The following is a 17,780-nucleotide window of genomic DNA, read 5'->3' as shown; positions in this document are numbered from 1 at the left end:
ACATCAGTATTGTGCATCAGATAGGTCATTTCCACCAAGTGGTCTGACTTAGTTTGGTACGAAACGGCACGCATTTTTTTGTGTTTCCATAGAGCAAAAACTTGGAAAGGGTCCCAAAAAACTGACCCATGCCATCCCACTTTCGGCACTCTTCTGTGGGGGTACCAATCTTACCTATCCGCCTCAAAAAGGTGGAGCTACACACACAACAATAGGGGGTTGCACTGACATCACATCAGCATGCAGCATGGCTGCTAGGCTCTGGGCTGCTAAACATAGAAGTGTGCTCTGTGAGGAGCAGGTGAAAACAGGAGACAAACGGACTCATATCTGCATTAATTGGGGATATTTGGACTCAACAGAGATCCACACTGTTTCCTAGTCTGTGGATACTGATAAGTGGCCACAAATCAAGTTTCCTGATGTTTATCTGGACCGGATTTTAAGTATACAAAGTAGGGATGCATATATTATTGGTCTGGTATCGGCAGATATTAGCTTAAAAAGGCAATTATTGGTATCAGCAATATCAAAATTTCTGTTGATATTTACATCCAATATTTTGCCTGTGTATTTCAGCATATATCGACTGTAAATTTTGTCCATATATACTAGTAAATTAGTGGAGTTTTAGTCTGAACCAACAGACCTTTGTCAGGTGAGGTCTTTTTCTTTTTTTAATTCTCATTCTTTAAACTTTAATGTGTTTTTAAGGACTAAAGTTTGTGTTCATGGTCATCCTTAAACCTTAAAGCATCCAAAAGGACTGAAATTATTTGTCTGAAAAGCCTATTTAAATATCTGTATCGATATCGGCTAAAACGAATCTGTAAATATTGGCAAAAATCCAATATTGTGCATCCCTAATACAAAGCAGAGCCTGAATGTTAAGGGTGTTATTATTATCAATAATCCCAAGCCATAATGCTCTTTCACCAAAATGTAAAAACCTTGAACCATGAGCAACGATAGGTTGACGGTTTACTGAGCGTTTGCTAAGCTAAAGACTAGTAAACCTAACTCAGTCATAATTGCATTTAATTGGATGTGAAATTATCTGACTTTGGGCATGACTAAAAATGTTTCAAAGATAATATATTGGTATATATTGTAAGTATTGGTATATATTGTGTTCCATCATTCAGCTCAAAGATATTGCGCTATGAGTTTTGCTGCATATTGCACTACTGTATTAAGAAGATGCAATCTAAAAGTTTTGCCCCTGATGATCTGTGACTGGCGGTCGATCTGATCTGACTAGCTGGGCTGATGTGTGGCCCCAGTAGGTGCTCACGCTGCTCTCTGCAGAGCTCATCTGCCCCACAGTGATTGAAACTCTTCTTCAGCCAGGATGCTGTGGCTAGACCAGCTGGCTGTTCCCCAACTGCTTTCTGACAGGCTAATATACCCCCGAGCCGGGCGCGGGATAATCACCCACCGCTGAGGACACCAAGCTACTTAGGCAGACTGAAGGCTTTGCCGTTTTAATCAGTCGTAGGCTGTTTATCTCCTGCTCCGAGTGCTCTCCATGCTTTCCATGTGTACCTGGATTCTCAAAAGAATTACACTCAGCTCCAGCATATGTTTTTGAAAACAGGTGCTGGATTAAGTGGTGAATGAGATATATTTTCCTTTAGCTAACTCCTCGTAGAAGGGAGGGTCCAAAAGCCTTAGCTGGAGGGGCTCTGGGGAGTGGTGGAGAAAGGGGGGTCTTACTCTTAAGCTCTATGTCCTCTTCAAAGCATTGTGAGCTGCTGTCGCCCCGGTATCATGTGTAACCATGAACAATCACAGGTATGTGATGTGTACAATGGTTGTCTGTCACATCAGAGGAGAGTAGGACGCCAACTTCAGTGGGAAAGCACTTCTTCATGTCTCTCATGGCAGGCTTGTTTCCTTACATTTCTGCCACATGATGATATTGATGTTCTGCTTTAAAAAGACTAGTAGAGCTGAGAAGGTTTTTAAATGAGGGAGAAATATCAGATTTGAAATGTCCAACAGCCCACCTCTTAAATCTCCTTATGGTTAAAGGGCTGTTGACAAAAATTTTCATTGATGAAGTTAACACCGTTGGCTGAGTTTCTGATTGGTTGCAAGTAAGTGTTAGGGAAGAAGGCAATTAATTATTACTAGGGATGGAGCTTGTTAAGTGTAATTGATAATAATACTCTTATCAAAACTCTGAGCTGAGTGAGAAAGGTGAAAAGGTCATTATTTCATATTTCATGTTACTGAAATAACAAATTTCTCATCAGCAAAACTGTATTTATACAAGTTTCTTGTCAAAAATTAATTTTTGAACATTTGAACACATCAGGATAACTTCCTTGCATTCACCTAATTGTCATTTTAACTGAACTGAGCTTAAACGCATCACATTATAACTGTCTGTGTGTTTTCACTGAAATTTGTCAATTTGTTCATTCTTAAACTTTAAATTGTGATTTTTAGGACTAAGGTTTTAGGTATGAGGCTCAGTGTTAGTTCATACAGGACACAGTAGTCATACGCCCAGCTGTGATCAGCTGACAGCCAGCTGATCCAAATTATCGCCTCCCAGCTTCCACAGCCAATCACAGCTCTTTCTCTAAACACAGCTGTGTATTTAAATATCCTTCTCATGAATCCCTGCTTGAATTAATGCTGATGCACCACCAAAGCATCACCTCCTCCACCCCAGCCTCCTCCTTCATAGCATCAAGCTTGTTGCACCCTCATATTGAAATGCATGCTACTTAGGGACTGACTTTATTTTGTTGAATATGCATTGTCATAAATGTATATATTCATATGGGGGTTTCTAGCCATGCCCTCCCTGGAAATTTGATGCATGCTGCTTGACAAACCCAGAGAGCCTCTTTAGAGCAGAGCCTTCTCCGCTTAATTTAACTGTATATATTTTTTGGAATTAAAATAGTCAAATGTATGATGAGACTGTTCCTGACTGAACTATAGTACATTTAAATATCAGTATTGGTATTAGCTTGTACTTATTTGTTAATATTGGCATATTTAATACTTGCATGAATCCAATATTGTGCATCTCTACTTTCAGTGCTGATCTGAACCGGTGTGGAAGAAAATGGTCCTGTAGCTGCTAAAGCCCGTGTTGTGATTGCATGCCACTCCCAGAACAGCTGGAGTCATTTTTTCTTCAAGTGGACAGTCAAAGGTACTCTATTTTGGTTTAAATTGTTGTACAATGCCAATGTGCTTTTAGCATTGTGTATGGATAAGCAAGAACATTATTGATTTTCAGGTTCCATCCTTAATGAGTACTGTGACAGTTGTTTATATCGTTGATCCGATGAAAAGATTACCCATGTGATACCCAATGAAATGTGAAATTTAGTGTTTCTGATTACTTGATCAGTGATTGACTGACCTAAGATTGTTGAGTACAGTCAAATTTTGAGTATCTGATGCTTTTTTAAATCTCAGTGTTAAGCTTTGTGCAACATACCTGTACAACCTGTATACCAGTATGAAATGCTGACAAAAGGCACTATCATGACCAGAAGTGCAGCCTCAACCCTCGCCCTGATGTGTTTGGAAATTGCAAGCAGCTGCTTGAATTTGCTGGAATACATACAAGCACAGACCAGGCTGACAGGGTTTGGCACCACTATTTAACATCTTTTCTCCTTCATCAGGCCGTAGTCCTGCATTTAAGAAATCTGTGGTGATCAGAAAGACTCCTCAGTTAAGGAAAATCAGTGACCCAAGGGGGGGGGGCAGCACTATGTTGTAGACTGGGAGTCTGTACTCCACAGCTATTAAGGTTACTGTAGGATGAAAACTGGTCTACCTCAGTGGAAGCTTGGTGGGTAGCATGCAAGGCAAACTGCACATGGCAAAAAATACAAGAAAAAGCAAACAGATGTCATGCAGAAACAGACTGGTACAGATCCAGTGATGACAAGCTTATCTTTTAAATTAATAAGGGCATTTTAAAAAGAGGATCAACACAGAGCTTCAAAATGGAGAACCCTCGTTGTTAGACGTAGGTGTGAAGAAGCGAGGCTAGACCAAGGACACATGTTAATCTAGAGCTTACTGGAATGAACAATTTGTCCCAGTTAGTCATCCAGAAAGAATGCAGAAAAAAGATACCAGCGTAACCTCACAGGAATCTTCAGTTTCTTTTTGATAAAATCACCACATGAATAAAAACGACAACTTTGTAAATTTCCATTTTGCACTCGTACTCCAAATTTTCATGGTTGCTACCATAATGACCACTCTACTTCATTTCCTAATCAGTAGCATGCAAAGAGAAGAGTAAATCATGAATGTGGCATCTGTTTTTAACCAAAGATAAACTGTTGTTACATAAATTATGCTCTGAAGATAACAAATTGCAACAGTGAGATGCAGGCTACAAGTCTATAGCCAAAAATGTCTGCAATCATTGATTCCAAGCTACCCTTTTATTAAGAATACTTTTAAGGCTTTTGCTTTTATGATGATTGGACAGCTGAGGAGAGACAGGAAACGTGGGAAGAGAGAATGGGGGAAGACATGCCTCAAATAACGCCAAGACTGGGAATTGATCCTGTGACCTGTGTCGAGGACTTTAGCCTCCGTATGTGAGTGCCTGCTCGACCCATTGAGCTGAACTGGCAAATTACTGTAAGTTAATATTGTTTTCAAAATCATTACGGATCTTATAAGTCTTTGTGGTTAATTGCGAATAACCATATCCAGGGGTTTTAATTGGTTGACAGCCATTAAAATGTACTCGAAGAAAATTTTGGGTTAGGTGTAAATTTCTAAACTGTATAGGCTTTTTTCCAGCTATTTAAAGAATCGTTACTCTGATTTTGTTGGAGGCAGAACTGGTAAAATTAAACATCTTCTCTGCAGCAATAGAAAATTATCAATAATGGTATGGATGAAGACTTGGATCATTTAAGAGTATTGATAATGGTATCAGTAATGAATGATCCACATCCATACCCAATTCTAGAGGTCACCATATCACAGCCATATTCAGCTTTTTTTACAATACTTTATCTTTTATTTTGTTGTTTTTTTTCAGTGCCTTTTGATGGTTTTTCAGTGGTTAATACTAAGGCTGTGCAATTAATTGCAAATTAGACTAAATGCAATATGGCCTGCTGCAGAAGTTGCAATATTTCTTTAACCTGAAATTTGTCAAAATGCCAGTTTGATATATTAATTTTTTGCAGTAGCAGAGATTTAATGCACATTATGCATACATTCAAGTGACAATAAAGCAGTCCATTTAAATATGACGTATTCCCACTAATCCTTGCTTACATCAATGCAGATGTACCACTCTGCTTTAGCTGGCAAAGCTTCACCTCCTCCACCATAGCCTCCTCCTTTATAGCTTAAAGCAGTGATACTCAGCGTATGGCTCTTCTGCGATGATTTGTGGCTCTTTTATGTCTTAATTCGAAATATTATTCTCCCACAAAACCTTAAAAAGGGAAACTTTGACCTCAGAAATTATCCATTGCAAGTCACATTAATCCGTTTGTTTCCCACACTTATACCGTAGGTTTTAATTATCAAACTTATTTGTCAACCGTTATTTTTTGTCTGTATGTTTTCATTGTCCTTAATTGCAACTTTTGAACCTTTTTTCCCTTTTAATGCAACTTTCAATCAATTTTTGCTGCTTCTAGCCTATTTTTGCCACTTTTATGCAGATTTTCCCCTTTTTTGCCACATTTCGCCCATTTAAGCTGCCTTTTGCCATTAAATGCCACTTCTTCCCAATTTTTGCCACTCTGCTGCTTTTTGCCCATTTTAGTCACTTTTCACTCATTTTTTTTGGCCACGTTTTTGCCGCTTTTTGAGCCTTTTTGCCACCTGCAACTATTTTTTTTGGTCACTTCTCATCTGTTGTTGCCCCTTTTCACCCATTTTTTGCCACTTTTAGACCATTTTTGCCACATTTAACTTAATTTTATTGCTACTTTAACCCATTTTTGCCACTTTTAGACCATTTTTGCCACCTTTAACTTAATTTTATCGCTATTTTAACCCATTTTTGCCACTTTTAGACCATTTTTGCCACCTTTAACTTAATTTTATTGCTACTTTAACCCATTTTTGCCACTTTTCACCACCCGATTGCGGCTCTTGAACTATTTTTCAACAGTTTGGCTCTTTGGTTAAACAGGGTTGAGTAACGCTGGCTTAAAGCTTGTTGCACCCTCTTATTCATTTTCATGCTACTATGGATTTATTGCTTCTGAAATAATTCCATTGTTTTTAGTACTCATTTTCATAAATGTTTCTGTCCATATGGGGGTTTCTAGCTTTGCTCTCCCTGGATAGTCAAAGCATGCTGCCTGACTAACCCAGGGAGCGTCTTTTGAGCAGAGCCTTCTTCACCAAATAAAACTGTATGACTATTTTGCAATAAAATGGTTAAATGTATGATGAGTGTACTCCTGAATGAATATAGGTTATAATATAGAATGATTTATTGCTTGAATTTGTTGAAAAATACATAAGATGAGGAACCTAATAATAATATATATTATATATATATAACGTATATTAAATTGCAATCGCAATATTGAGGAAAAAAATTGCAATTAGATTGTTTTTGTAAATCATTCAGCCCTGGTTATTACTGTCTGTTAGGTAAAATAACCTGCAACCTGAAGGGGAAGTGTTTAATTTTTGTCCCATGATTTTTCCTGTCATTGCTTTTATGCTTTTGATTTTCTGTGTGAAGGAAATGAGATGATACTTTGACTGCTCTTAAGTGTTTGCCTTAGGGTTTGATGTAATTTGAGCTGTTGACTTCCACGGACAGACTCCATGCTGGCTGCGTCTGTTTCCTTTGTCTCTGCGTGAATGCACATTTAGCAGGCGTTCATTTGTCAGATCTGCACACTGTATTTTGTTGTTATCTTTAGGCAAACATTCAAACCTCTCGGGTCTCGTACATTTACTGCTGAAGTGAATGTGTCCCTGCAGCAGTAATCATTATAAAAACACTGAGCTCATTTGTTGAAACAGGAGGGGGCAGAGGAATGGTGATGGTAAATTGGATGGGGGAAAAGTGTTATTTTTTTCATTCTGTGTGTTTTTTCCCTGGAGGAGAACATTCACCAATGAAAGGCACACAACACCTGCTCACAGAGACTGGGAAAATCTTACAAGTGCTGGAATGAACATCATTAGACCACCATAACTCACTAACAGCAGGGGGAGAGGGCTGAATATTAACAAACCTGTCTGGTTCCTGGATTTCTCCCTGACGGGAAGCAGAGGAGCACAAAAGTTTTTCCCAGCTCTCTGCAGAGCTGCGGGGTCAAAGTCCAAACAGTTTCCCTGTAATAGTGCTCAGAGCCAGCTGGGCTGGAGAGAAAGAGTGCTTACAGGCTCCCCTAATGGGCCAGAGCTCAAAGAAAAGATGACAGCTACCCTACCAACAAGGAATGTCACCTCTGTGACATTGTTATCATTCAGCTTCTTCTTTGTTTCTGACACCACGGCCGCTTTCTCACACTTGTTGCTGGGCGCTGTATTTGAGTGCTTCCTTTTCTGTTTAGTAAGCAGAATTTGAAAGTGATGACTGTAATAGTAGTAAATGCAGGATCTCTGGCTGACCTGAAGCGGATCATTTTTGGTTGATTTTCATTAAAAAATACATGATTGTAGATTGGACTGATCACCGATCACCTGTGTTTACTACTCTGCTGTCTGTGGCTGTGTGCCTCGTACTGTAATAAAATCCTCCAGTCCTGTTCATTAAAGATAATAATCTAATGTTGGAAGTGTGATGAAATCTGCAAGATAAATGCTAATTAGCAAGCTAAATGAGGTAACATGATATTACATTATGGCAGTGTTACTTGACCCCGCTCAACCAAAGAGCCTAACTGTTGAAAAATACCTTTGCAAGAGCCACAATCAAAGTGGTGAACAGTGGTGAAAAAATGGATTAAAGAAGTTAAAGCTGGTAAAAATGGTCAAAAACTGGCAAAAATGTGGCTAAAAATTGGTGACTGGGGTAAAATAGGCATAAAATAGAATAAAACTGGGTGAAAAGCCACAAAAATGGAGAGAAAACTGGCAGAAATGGGTGAGAAGTGACAAAAAATGTGTTACAGGTGGCAAAAATGGTTATAAAGCGGCAAATAAGGTGGCAAGAAAATGAATGAAAAGTGCTTAAAGTAGGAAAAAAGGTAGGAAAAAATGGGCAAATATGGGAAAAGGTGACATTTAATGACAAGAGACAGCTTAAATGGGAAAAAAGGGGAAAAAATACAAATTGCAAAAAGGATAAAAGAGGGAACAATAGGTAAAATGGTAAAAATGGGATAAAAGTGACATATTGGCAGAAAGTAGCAAAAAGAAGAGGCAAAAATGGGCTAAAGCAGAAAAAAATGATTAAAAGTGGCAAAAATTGCAAATAAGGGCAATGGAGACAGACACAAAATAAGGGTTCACCATTAAGATTGACAGTTAAAGCCCACTGTAGAAGTGTGGGAAGCAAACTGATTAATGCTACTTGCAATGGATAATTTCTGAGGTCAGAGTTTCCCTTTTAACCCTTTACCTACTGAGCCGGTGCTGTGTTTTATATGTCAGTTTTATATATGTTTTTTTACTGTAACTCTGTCAAAGTTTGTCTGATCAGAAAAATTCCAACGATGTTGGAAAGCTGAGAATTGTGGGCATGCGCACATATGTGGTTCATTACAGTACTCACAACCATATGACATGGGCATTCATAGCAAAACACCATAGCAAAACACCAGAAGTATCGTGAGACTGCTACACGGATTCTCAACACTGTAACTCTTTGAAAGTTTACTCAATCTAAAAAATTCCAACGCTGTCAGAGAGCTGAGAATCTGTGCTTTCCGGCAATATATGATGTGTGGTATATATATTATGGTAATGTCAAACAGCACCACGAAAATGGCAGCTTTGGCAGAAGACGAATGAGAAAGGAGAGTGAAGGAAGAGAGTAAAAGGAGAGCAAGCGAGAGTGGTGTTTTAGTTTCAAAAAATAGTGTGAGATAGTGGCATATAACTGTACCATAAAATAAACACATTTGTTGGGAGGGGAAATTTGTTTCCTTTACAATATGGAACAGTCCCATAAGCTCCATAAAACCTGATCCACACTAAAGAATTATGGATCCCTTTGTTGTCAGCACCACAATAACAAGTTGGTTAAACTCATTAATACCACTTTAGGCCCACAATCCTTTTTTTGGTTGTTCACGATGGCTCCATGCCAGACTATGCAACAAAAATGTTGTCCCGTCTTGGCCGACAAATTGGCCACACTACAAGAGTGATCCCTACCGCTCACCGTATGCTGACGTCACCACTGTCTCTGCGGCTGAGTGCGAGTACTAAATCTTAATTTGTCATCAGTACAAATCCACAATCGCTGTCGGGTGCTCTGTCTAAACTGTAACACAGCGGCCCACTGCTATAAGCCTTGAGCTTAATGGCCACCTCCTTGCCGCCATAATTGTCTTTAATTTGATGCAGGCAGTGGTAAGCTAATGTCATTGATAGCATCACGTAGGAACAGCACTATTAGCACTGTTTGATCGAGAAACTCGGGATAAAGTCGTCCAGAGGCTGTACCACATTCTACTTACATACAACCAAAGTATTGAGTGACAATATTCAGCAGAGGAATGTGGACATAAACCTGTAAAAGAGATTGAAGGCCTGTGGTGCTAGCACTGCTATTAGCTTCATTCTACAAACCAACAAATACTACCGTGCGTCGTTATGGTGTTATGCTGTTTTACCATTTCAGTGTAAAGTTGGATTACAGAATTTCTTTAGTAGACCGTAGACAAATGGATACGTGCTGTTGCATGCTTATTTTGCATTTTATCAGATGGGAAATTAAACATCACTAATCTGAACCAGTTTTGAGAATGTGAGACACTACACATGACAACCAACAATGACAGATTTAACTGTTTTGTTCTTTGTGTGTGTGGTGTGCAACAATAACATAACAGATTAATTCACCAACAACTGTAATGTCACAGTTCCTCTCCTTGTGAGTTAAATTGTGGTATGTTTTGCAGGCCCTGTTTTGCATTGTCGCCACAGATCAACATGTCGGTCCTCCATTCTCATGTCCACATTAATGCTTTGAGTGTACTATCCTCGCTATGTCTGTGTTTGTTGTGCTTCAATGGGTCATTGTTCTGTTCAAGATAACAATCCACAGAGAGCGTGCTTGGCTATCCTTTGTGTTCATCCACACAGCAGGGTTGTAAATATTGAATGTTTTACAATCTTAAGTCAGAGCGGTTTCGATCACCTCCCTCATGGATCAGAGAGCAAAAGATCACTCTAAACACACCTCATACTACAATAAGATCTGGCAGGATAATCATAACGGCCATCATAATCAGACGTGCATACTTTGGTCAGAAGAGAAGGATCAGGCCAAGTCTTTTGCAGTATGTGCCCCACCCACCAACCAAGTTAATATTCTAAGACTTATTTCATTTTATATACTAGACTAGTTGCAATTTTAAGGCTGTAGAATACTAAGTTTATTTCTCCTTAGGAGGTTTTAGTGTATTTTAGGTGTACCAAGTCAGTAAAAGCATGTTGTTGACCGGATAAGGATAACTTTTTTGCTCCTTTTATCAGGTTATGCTGCCACCTGTAGGAGGTTTTAGTACATTACCAAGCTAAGTAGACGACCAACCCTTACCAGCTGCTGTAACAAAATAAAGAATATAATATCAGCTGAGTGCTCAAGGCATCCCTATTAGTAATGTGATTTTCACTTTGACTTTGTCCACTGTTTTTGAAAATATGCAACCACTTACCAACACCACTGTCACCTTGTGACACTGGCACATCCAGGTCTTTGGACAGCATGCTGCACAGCTGAGCTTCTGTCAGGTCACAGTCTTCTTGGCAGACTCTCACTGGTGTGAAAGGCTAAAAACACGTGAAAGTCGAACATAAAGGTTATCTGTATTCATTTTGTGTCTGGTTTGTTCCGAGACATGAATATTTCCCATCTTGTCTTCAGTTTTTGCAAGAAATCTCTGCATGCCAAAGTGTGTGGGTGCACTGGCACAGGTTCAGTTCTCCAGTGGCTTGCTTGGCCAACTGCTCTTCTCTTTAATCTTCATTTGCTGCTCTGTGTTCTAGTCCATCAAACTTAAATATACTGTATTACAATGGCTGAAGTATTCCTTCTAGACAGCACTTCCTAAAAACAGAAGCATTTAGGAGACTGGTAGAAGGCAGACATTATTTTTGATTATTCTGCAATTTGTAATTAGTTGTATAATTCAGGAAGTTCTTGTTCAATGTACAAAGGGTAACTCAAATTTATTATATCATGAATCATGTTATATCTTTTATTTCTTAGTTTACGTAACTCTCGGACAGAGTACACTGCCACGTGTAAAACTTGCTTTTGTTTGTCACACTGTATATAAGCTCATGTCATCCTGCAATAAATCACAGAGAATTATTGAAACACGCACTTGTTTGTCAGTCATCTTTCTCTTCCTTCTGAATCAGAGATGTTGCTTTTATATTGAAAGGAGAGAATGACTAGTTGTTTTGTGAACTAATATAGTTTCTTTATAACCTGATTGAACACATTATTGCAGTTCAGAAGCCCAGGTTTTTTTTTTCAGCTTACTCAGGGTTATCCAAAACAAAGTTGTTTTTAAAATTTGTTAAAACCCCAAAGTCCGACTTCAGTCTTGTCTTGCCTCTGATGCTCTCAGAACTAAACAAGAGCTCCAGAGGCCTGCATGACGAAGCTGGATTAACAAAGCCGGGATATCTCTCCATTAGCTGGATTGATTTATCGGGACATTCGCAATCCAGATCATCTGTACGACGAAGCTGGTTATCAACTTGATAATTGCAGCCAGGGTTTTCCAATCTGGATCAGTGCGTGCTCACATAAAAGGGGTAGTGTTTGCAACGTTTGACCAATTGCAAACATGGAGAAACCCTGTAGGGCAGCGTATTTCTCAATGGAGGAACAGACAATCATTCTTAAAAAATATGAGGAATTTAAAGCAGTCATCCAGGCCAGAAGCAACACTGTCGCCACAGTATAAGCCAGGAAGGACTGCTGGCAGAAAACTGCCAACTCTGCTAATGCGTAAATTTGTCGGATTATACAATATTATTTCATCAGACAATATAAACTGACAGCACTCTGATCACTCAGTTTCACTTTATTACGGCACAGATGTTTGAGGAAGAGCTTCCTCAGAGAATTTTGTGTTGTAATATTAATTCCTCACCCTGATGGCACGAGTAGTTGGGCGTTCCATTAATCCATGTTTCTGCAGTTATGCCATGTGTGAACATTATTATTAACCCCATTATTTCACATGCAACCCTAGTGAAGCAAAAAGGGCTTGGGAACAAGCGAAGATCAAATATAAAAACAAACATCAAAGCGGCGAGTGACAAGGCTTTATTTCTCCACACTGTCTCTGTTGTGTGGATGAAATCACCGGAATTTATCTATCATCTATCCCTAAATATTCTTTCTCTCTTAAGCACTCTTTTCATGATCCGTGCACCAACCAGGATCTTCTAAGAATGGGCAGGCCATTTTCCAAGAGAACTGATTGGTCAGGAGGCGGTGCTTTTATACTCGCTGATCTCGTATCTAGAACATAACCTGCTCTGGAGCAGGTTAGGCGTTCAGCTTAAGTTACCGCGGTGATTTATCCCGGTAAGAAGTGAACCAGTGTCGTCGTACAGAAAATCCAGAGTTAATCCTTAAGTTATCTCGATAAGAGAAAATCCAGCTTTGTACAGGCCTCTGCTCTGCTCCAACTTATCCTCACTTTGGAGAAGGCAGGTTTTCAATACTTTAGACAGTGGAATGATGGTATGTGCCTTTATTACTAAGCCTTGTTATAATTCACTTTAATCTGATTTGACCTGTTTTGGAGCTTGAGATTGATTTTGTTGTGCCATTGTGTACCCATTTATTATAATCATTTACATTTCACTCACGGGGAGAGCAATCTTTTAACAAAAATAACAAAGACCTGTGTTGTGATGCAAACTGCCTAATTTTCCATGCTTGCATGTTTGTGTTTCTCCATGTTAAATTATATTTTTTTGTCCAGCATTGTGATCAAATTTGATGCACCAATACTGCTTTTGGCCGGTATTATACATAATGTGCTCCATAATTTGCCTCAAGGGGATATGAGTTAATACCTTGAACCTTCCATCAGATAGAAGCACTAAGCACTGGTCAAGCTGCATTGTTACTGCAGTTTTCTTCAAACCAAACTGTTATTTGTTGAGTTGCATTGCAGCTTTTTTGTATGAAAGGGTGAAAAAGGGAAGCGTGACAGCGTAGAAAGTAAAAACAGAGCCAAGATGAGCTGGCGAGTGCTATGAGATGGAAGTTTGAGACGGAGACGGACGATTTGTTTCTGAAAAATACAGCACTGAATCTATCATCTGGCAGTGATTCAGAATTCAAAAGGAAGACAACAAAATGTGGTAATCTGTAGAATATGCTGGGAGATTATGGCTGCACTAACACAAGACATTGCCAGAGACATGGCCCGAGTAAGTGTTGAAAAGCCTAGATTCAAGAGTCTGTCGGCCCACAAAATGATTTACCCAGACTCGATTTTTTGCTGAAAACTCCCTGACAGTTTCCATGTCAGCGAGGGAAAAGGTGGCCCAGCAGCTCGCAACCGTGATCCACCTCTCCAAAACTACAGAGACTTGTGTCATCTTTACAGTTCATAATATCAGCAACTAGAAAAAAAGAAGTTTGTGCCTCTTTTTTTGGTGATGACACTGGATACACTCCTTGCACAAGGTCTGAATGATGCTCTTGTCATTAACTAGTCAGACACTGGTCGAGTGTTCATCAGCACAGATAGCGGACTAATGTAATCAAAGCTGTGAGCCTGAAGGTGGTCTAGACTGCAGGCTTTTGACCATCGGCTGCATCTTGTGATTGGTGAGTTTTTGTGTAGGATTGCTCCACCTTTAACCAGGAAGTAGAGGTAGTGCACTTTGTTTAGGGAGCGGTGTCACTGCATTTTCAACAAAAAAGATGCAATTAAAAGAATAAAAACATGCCACAACATGACCAAAATAATGATTTTATGTTAAGCGCTCTTTAAGAGATAACTATAATCCAGGGGTGGAAGAAGTACATGACTATTACACTCAAGTAAAAGTAACAGTGCTGGTCAAGTAAAAGTGGACAGTTTTTAATTTACTTAAAGTACTGAGTAGCTACTAAAGAGTTGTACAGTAAAATATGATCTTTCCTTATTGCTAATAACAAAAGAATAGGTCTCCAACCAGCTGTTAAGGTAAAGTCACACCTGTATACTAAAGTTAAATACACAGCAACATTGACAGTGTTAATTAAACTCATAAATTAGTGTCCATTTTCATCCACACTATACAGTTAAACTAAACTAAACTAACAGTTTGAAAGTGTAAAATATTTTACTATCAGTCAAAGCTGCAATAACTCTTAAAATCTGTGGCATCAAAGCCAAGAGAGACAACCTCATAGCATGCCAGTGAATACTCATGAACAGTATGCATCATGCAACCTTAACGATCACCTAAAGTCACAGGCAGCAACGTTAACTCAGTGGATTACTTCACTCATGGTGCAAATGCATGTCATTAAAAGTACCAGGGATCACTGTACAGCAGGCAACATCCAACACAACTAAACACATGTAAACACTCTGCCCAAGGGCATGATGGGAAACTCTGCCCACTCTGAATGGAATTAGATCAGTTGACTCTTTACAGAGTTGAACTAAAAGTGGCAGATCAAGCCTTTCAGATAACTACTATACTGCACACCATTTCACTCAGAATGAAGTTAAAATTCACCTCCAGGGTAGGCCTGGGCGATATGGCCTAAAAATCTAATCCCAGATTTTCTTAAAAAAAATTTTGATTTACGTTTTTAAATATTTTTTTTCTTTTCCTTGTTCGAAAAACACACAGAAATGACCAAAAAAGTATGCATGTTTTCATTGTATTTTATGAATTAAATGTAGCAAATACCAACTTAATTATCCTCTTGGGTAAGAGCAAGCTGTAATTTGGTCTCAAAAATGCAACTTTTTACTGCAAGGAGAGTTTACATCAACACAGAAAGGCTGCAACTATTTGCAGAAATCTGACATGGCATACAGAATTCATGTCTGATCATAATTTTTTTTTTTTTTAAATTTCTGTATGTTCAATGTTGTGTTCTGCTCCTATAGTTTTAGGTGTCACCTCAGTAATGCTGAGGTGAGTCAAGCTGCAACTGACTACACCTTATTTCCTATTGGGGGCGTTCAAAATAAAAGCCCTTAATAAATATCAACAGCTACAGACTTTCATTGTGAAGGAATGGTCAGAAGTAGCGTTTTTATCATTGTTCAACCAACTTTCTGCAAAGTGCAGCGTTTACAGCTGCATCTCTTCATACATCTCTGTCTCGTTTAACGCCACAACTCGCTTCTAGGACTGAACAGGGACTTAATAAGCGAGTCAGGAGTTGAAACACATTTCAAACTGTTGAAACAAGCTGAGGCGACCCAGCTTGTGTTAAAGCCCTAGACAGACCGACGGATATGCTCTGCACATCGAACACATTAAACAACAAGTTAAAAAACACAGGTTTAAATTGTTTACTGTATTACCGTCTAAATACAGCAGCACGAGTGAGTGACGTTCAGTTAGTTACGTGGCTGCTGTTACTGCTAGAGCAAAACTTACTGCTGACTGGACTCAGAAAAAGCCGTTTCCATCACTTTGCTAGCCAGTGGCTGTGTCGTGCCTTGTGTGGGCTCTACAGCTGAACACACCCATTTAAAAACTGGTAATGACGGCGATGCAGAAGTCCATTCCGGGGCAGAATTTTTACAATTGGCATTATTGATACTGGTTTACTGTCCAGTGCCCACCACTAGATTTCAGTGCTACTGACTGCTTTAAGTGTGTGTTTGATGGATGTAGTGGTCTTGTCAATTCTGTTGTGAGACACGCTTTCACCACTCGGCTGCTTGTCTCTCTTTGATTGAGATGTTGCATACGTTAGCCGTGCTGCTTCCTTTAGTTGCCACAGCTTTTAAACAAATATTGCAGCGTGCTGTGGTGTGTTTATCGTCTGAAGCTGCAAACCTGAACCAGGCCCAAACAGCTGGCAAAAATATACAGTTCTTAAGGGATGAAACTTAGTATTTTAGGATTAGATGCTCTGCTTGAAATCTCACTGGGGCATGTCTTCAAATCTGCATGTCTCAGATCTTTCTCCAAGTCTTTTTCTCTGCCAACATTTTCTATCAAATTTGACCATAAAACATGTCAGAGTTTTTCCAACAGGTGACTTCTTCTTCCCAACATAAATCATCATCTCTGAATCAGCTGTAGCTTGACATCATTTAACTAATGCCACACACCAGATGTGCATTAGTGATCTCCGTGAAGCAATATTAGCTAATATCAACGTTTAAGCAACAAAATTGACTGAATAGTTGATGGCCTGCCGGTCTGTGTCTAGTTTGTATACCCATACTCTTGCACATTACTTTGTTAAGTCAAAAGTCTTTTATGGTATTGCAAAAGACAGAATATCCTTTTATTTAAAGCTGCTTCCATGTTCTCCCAGCATCAGGAGCTCGCCATTGCCTCTTGTTAGTGTTTGAATATCTGGATTTTCCTCTATCAGGACCACCAGAGTTTTAAACAAAAACTGAGCTCCTGGTCGCTTAGACGGCAGCACTTAGTGGCTTTTAGGTGAGAGAAAAGAACAGACCAACAGTTTTCACTCTCACACCCCCTCTGCTAGCCTAATTCAATTTAGCGACTTTACTTAGTTCGCCCACATGGTTCAAGTGTGGAGAGGGACTGTGTGGCATTGATGGCTAAACAGCCTGAGGTCCAACTCTCCTGAAAGGCGGGGAACAGACAGCAAACAAGCCTAATGCTTCTCCATAATTCCCCGTAAATGAGAGGCACTACTTAGAGAACTGGACATGGCTGCTAAACGGCTGTTTAAGTCCAGAGGAGCCGTGTACTCAGCCTGGAGCCGGGATAACACAGGCCTGTCCTCAGACACTTTCCCATGGTGATAAGGACTTGGCCAGATGTTAGTAATACATATTCACACCACTCTCTCCCTCTCTTTCTCCCCAGAGGGTGTGTGAAGTGGTGAATGTAGAGAGAGCAGGTCTGGCGAAGTATTCAGTGTGCCAAATTTTGACTGACCCCACCACCTCCTGATAATTTCCTACTGAATCTACCAGAAAACCCCGATCTGTGGGGACAGTCAGAGGTTTCCAACTTGATTTAAAGCTCTTTGAAGTTCGGCAGTTTGAATGGGAAAAGAGCATATTATAAGACACCACAGTGTTCTCTTTCATGTAGCGGGCTGAAAGGGATGCTATTGAGTGTTTGAGGGAGTCCTTTGATATACGAGATGCTCTGTGTCTTGTGAAAGGACCAGGCTTATGATTTGACTCAATATGTGTGTCTTTGCTTTGATGGCGGCTCCTGCCAGTCCCACGTTTTTGTCAGAAATGCTTCCTATAGCATACGGCTTATGGGATCAGCCACGATGGGTCTCAGACAGTCCTGCAGCTCACATATGTGTGAAAAGACCCCGCTGCTCACGTACATCGCACGGTAACACTCTCAACACAGGCACTAGCTCTATAATGAAAGTTTTTTTCCACCCTTTACAGTAAACAGCACTCTTTTGTGAACTCATTTGGATAGTTTGATGTTATGAACCCCCTCTGGCG

The 17,780-nt window shown here is 39.6% G+C and overlaps 1 protein-coding gene across 2 annotated transcripts in view; it reads left to right on the top strand.

Moving 5' to 3' along the window:
- Nucleotides 1-17,780, top strand: part of slc45a3 (solute carrier family 45 member 3) — an 87,306-nt gene that overhangs the window by 6,380 nt on the left and 63,146 nt on the right. For both annotated transcript variants that reach the window (XM_041795466.1, XM_041795467.1), the window contains exon 2: nt 3,059-3,175. The gene's annotated coding sequence lies outside the window, so the exon portion shown is untranslated. The remainder of the gene's footprint in view (nt 1-3,058; nt 3,176-17,780) is intronic.

Source organism: Cheilinus undulatus, linkage group 9 (genome assembly GCF_018320785.1).
Source record: "Cheilinus undulatus linkage group 9, ASM1832078v1, whole genome shotgun sequence".
Lineage (NCBI taxonomy): Eukaryota > Metazoa > Chordata > Actinopteri > Labriformes > Labridae > Cheilinus > Cheilinus undulatus.
The sequence above is the reverse complement of the archived record's forward strand: the minus strand, read 5'-3'. Positions and strand labels throughout refer to the sequence as shown.